General features: G+C 31.6%; 1 pseudogene; it reads right to left on the bottom strand.

The window, feature by feature from the left end:
- Positions 1 to 503: 503 nt before the first annotated feature.
- Positions 504 to 1097, bottom strand: LOC114311126 (expansin-A4 pseudogene; annotated as a pseudogene).
- Positions 1098 to 5071: the final 3974 nt, after the last annotated feature.

Genomic DNA, 5071 nt, shown 5'->3' with positions numbered 1-5071 from the left:
AATTTTTTAAACCCTTTTATGGCTTGTCATTAATTACTTTCTGTTTATAAGTTAAAATTCGTGATAAAATTTAGGAACATAAAAATAAATGACAGGAAAATAACATACTTGTCGTTTTTCCATGACATTTTAAAATGATTACCTAATTTTGATTTTTGAACATCTATAAATTAGAGGGTCATTGCAAAAGCATAAGTTTTGTAGTATCAGTTTTGTAAAATTGTAGTAATTTATTTGCATTTCATGTGTGTCTGTTTCCATGCAAATATTTCCAAATCTAGATGGAGGCTAAGGAAGACCAAAGGTTAAAAACAAAAAGAAGGAAATATGAGAGTAGAGCAGTAGGACACAAATCATATATTATATTAAGCTACCATCAATATGAAAGGTCTCGCAGGGGCTTTTACTCAAGCTACCACAGCAAGCCAATCCTCTTCTTACACGTGCAAAAAGATCTTATTATGAAAAATCTATTTTCAAAAAAATTATGTATCAACAACAATCTAGAATTGACCCCCTTGAAAACTTTGGCCGAATTGCCAATTAGCAAGTACCACGTTGTAGCTTGTCACAGTTCTACCGTCACAGGTAGTCACTTGAAAAGACAAACTTTGGCCATTGAGATCAGAGTTGGTATGCCAGTTTTGGCCCCAGTTTCTTGACATAGCTTGCCACCCTGTCTTGGATACCTTGATTGACACTGCATAGAGGACATCCCCTACACCTGCGACGTTGGTGATCAAAACCAGGTTAAAGTAAGAGTGGCCGTTCATGGTGAACCTAATTCCTCCTTTCTTGATACAAGGCACCCTGTCACAAACCAACTCAATTCTCATTAATCAAATTTTAATATGGATTAAAATATAGCTCCAAAAATCTCAATTATTTAAAGCTTATATGTAGAATACATGAAACCAAAATCATATTTTCCTATATAAAAATTCTGAAAGAATAGTATTTTTCGTGTTATTTTTTTACCTTCGGAAGACAACGAGCACGATTCCACCACGATATTGAGCAATTTTCAAGAAAGCAGGCTCGGACAGGTCAAAGAGAACAAGTGTTGCAATTGCAAAAAAGAATTGGTTAGTGGCCATTGGATGTTTTGAAGACTCCTTCAGATAGGTCTTGTGTGTAAGGTGGTGGTGTTGTATGAGGCTTATGCTGAGGGAGGTGAAGATGGTAGCTATTTATAAGAGAAGTGAATCAGAGAGAGAGAGAGAGAGAGAGAGAGAGAGAGAGAGGATTCAAAGTAAATAAAGAAGGAAATCAATCTGTTTTCTATAACTTCCCAATCTGTTTTCTATCACCTTATAATTAGTAATATTAGATTTTTTGAACATTTTTGTGCAACTGCTACTAAATACTACAATTAATTTTCTATAATGCCAATTTTGTTTTTCTATTTTTTATTTTTTTTTCCATTAATACTAAGTATATAACCGTTGGAACTGTTTGGAGTTACATGAACAATTTTTTGTAACTGAAGAGGTTAATATATATATATATATATATATGTATATTTACTCATTTTAATAAAGAAAATTTATTATCTTTCAATATGTATCATGTGATATTGTGATTTTTTTCTAAAAAGTCGCAACACATACTAGGTAAGTCATTATTTTTTCATAATTACCAAACAAATGAGTCAATATATCTTATCGATAATTTTTTTATTATGTAATGTAAACACGTGTGTATATATACAAGCAATATATTTTAGAGGAAAAAAAAAATAGACATAATTTTTACTTTAAATATGTTTATGTTAATTTTTTTTTAAACAATAATATTTAGACTTCACTTAATGTACTTATCTTTATTTCATAACCTCTCAAAACGGGAATGTGAAAATTATGATTATTTTTAAATTTTTTTATGTTAATGCGTTAGATAATTAAATGATTCATCAAAATGACATTTTTAATTTTATTTTTTATTTTTTATTTTTAGGTTCAAGCTATTTGAAACACAAATCAAAATTTACTTTCTTTTTTTAACTATAAAATCAAAATTAAAATAATATTTGAGCGTGTTGCTTGATAAGCCCAAAAGTATAAATTTCATTGTTACTATTTAGATATTTAACTCTACATGTTCAATAATTAAAATTTTCATTATTATTATTTACACAAGAAGTTAAATTTTTGTAGTATAATTTCTGTTATTCTTAATTTTTTAGGTTCTTACTTAGATTTAATTTTTAAAAATTAAATGTATGAGAAATGTCATCGTATTGAACAAAACTAACACTTTCATGATGTGTATTTTTATAATTTAATAAATTTTCATTGAGACTTTGAGCCTCAACGACACGACAACATTTTGTGTTATATAATAAAACCATGACTTAAATGATTTTTAAAATGTTGTGATATTAATTAAAGAGGCACGTGTATGTCAATATTTCATAAGTTGAAGAAAAAATAATGTTTTTCTATATATAATAGTAAATATAGATTTAATCGGATTAGCATCACAGCAAGTTTTTGGCTCAATTTCTAATCTAAAATGAGTAATGTTTGGAATTATATATATATATATATATATATATATATCATGAAACGCTTTATGAAATTTTTTCATCTTTTGAATAGTGTGTGGCATTTTATTATATGTGTAATCTAAATGTGAAAAATCGTAATAAAGTATTTTATAATATTTTCTTATAATTCTTAACATTACTCATCTAAAATTATGTCAAATCATTTTATTGGTTGAGGCATAACTCATAGATAAGAACTTTCTTATTTTTTTTTTATTTTTTATTTTTTTATTTCAAGATTGGGAAGAAAATCTTCATTGCAAAAACCGATAAAAGATCAAATCAATCTGGTACAACAGTATCACAAGATCTTAAAAAGAGATAAACAACTTTCATAGAAGAAATGATCCAAACCTCCATAAAGGAGGAGAAAAGGCTCCCATAAGGGAGAGAAACAAACCTCTACACATGGAGGATTAATACATCACCAAAAAATTAAGAAAACCACCAAATAAATAAATAAATAAATAAATAAGAAACAAACGAAAAACATATCCAAGTCATTACTGAACTCATCAAAAACTCCATTGCTTTGTAGCCTTCCACTTGGAATTTGAAGACTTCACATCTGCTGGTCAAGACAGAACATTGATGTTGAGGTGGCCGTCTGGTGTAAAACAAATGCATTATTTAGCATTGGCCTTCGGATTGTTAAAAGATTTGAAATCAGATCTTAAAGTTTTAAGTTTAAAGGTAGAAAAAGTAAGACAATAATGCCCAGACTAAAGAGGTAAACATCATATCTAGATTACGAAAATGATCGAAAAGAGGGGGTGGGATATCGGAAAGGTGAGGGGAACCACTTCCATCTCCCTCTCCCTATATAGAAAATTTAGAGAGAAAAGTACGAGGCATTTAGGGTTTATGGAAGACCGCGTGTTTTATATGACATAAACTAATTCATGGATAAGAACTTTAGGCTAGGCTTGATTTTTTATTTTATTTTATTTTTGTTTTTGTTTTTTGACCAAACTATTTGGATTGGACAAATGACACGGTTATCATTACAAGATTAAGTGTATTTATAATTTACTTTAACAATAGTTTCATTATCTACCTAACATTTTAAATTTTTTTATTTTGTTAAGTTATGTATAATTCATACTTAAAATAATTTCTATAAATTTTTAAAATGAATGATGTTAGGATGATCATGTTTTGATACTATATTTGACGATATGTAACGTGTCATCTTTTTTTTTTTTTTTTTTGAACGGCAAAGAAAGATACTTTATTGATGTAAAAATCTAGTACAAGGTACAAAAACAAATTACACCAATAAAGAAAGAGGGGGAGTACAGGAGCATCACAATGAGCTAAATCATCCCAACGAAGTTGGCACCAAATAGCTCATACTATCATTTGCAAGAACCCCCAAGTTGGCGAGGAACCAATGAAAGGAACAGACCAAACACCAAACCAAAACTGCTAGACACCAAGCCAAAGCTGCTACAAACACAAATCAGATCAGATCACCAGCTACATACACAGATCAGATCAGATCAAAGCTGATCAAAATCTAGACCAGATCAAAACAGAACAACAGATAAGGACTAAACACTAGCAGCATGCATACTCAGATCAAAACCAACCCAGAAAATCAGACCAGATCAGCAGCATCCATTAGAACAGATCACCAGTCATTAGAACAGATCAACAAATCAGAAACAGACTAGAACAGATCAAGAAGTGCATCAACCATCAAATTGGAACAGATCAGCAGCAGCAATCAGACCACTCATTGAGACACAACACCAGCAAGCTCAAAACGAGCTCAATAAACACAAGAACCAAATCATTAAAATCCCCATTTCACTGAACCCCCATATGTAAACTAAATCATTAGCTTCACTGCACACCCTTTTGTGTGTTAGCCTCTGTGGTCCTTAGTGATGCTAATTTGCAATTGTAGCTCAATTTCTTTGTTTACCCTTCACTGATACAATGCTGTAGACGCGCCCCGAGGGCCTCATCCTACAGTTCGAACTCAAATGTCACGATTTTGAATCAAATCCCGCAAAGTGCAATGCGAGACCGATAAATCACCAAAGAATCCAAATTCGGCAAATCGTTTAGAAAACTAATTTTTAAAAAAGAAGTGCCAAACATGGACTGCTTTGCCAGATACAGAGTCGCCACCTAAATATTTTATTTTGGAGGAATTTAGGAAACCCTGACTCGTTGCCTATGGCCACGTGTCCGTCATCACCAAAGTTGCCTCGACTCGGGAACTTGGGTACGATTGGGGAAGGTCATCTATGAGCACCCCCGCTCGCCTGATCAAAGATCGGCCACTACTAAATATGATATCTTATTTTTGAAAACACATGCGTTCTTATTCCAGTTATTAGCCTAGAATTACTATGTGATACGCACAACACACAAGTATAGACTAGATCGCCTAAGTCGGAACAAAGCATCTCATGTTTGTTTGTGAAAATGGTTTGAAGGTGCTACTCACAAGTAGGCTAAGATGTGGATTTGCCACCCGCGAGTGGGCTTAGAAAAATATGATTTTGCCAC

The sequence above is a fragment of the Camellia sinensis genome, chromosome 10, assembly GCF_055761805.1.
Source record: "Camellia sinensis isolate YWXY chromosome 10, ASM5576180v1, whole genome shotgun sequence".
Classification (NCBI taxonomy): Eukaryota; Viridiplantae; Streptophyta; class Magnoliopsida; order Ericales; family Theaceae; genus Camellia; species Camellia sinensis.
Note: the sequence above shows the minus strand (reverse complement) of the source record. Positions and strands in the feature narration are given on the sequence as shown.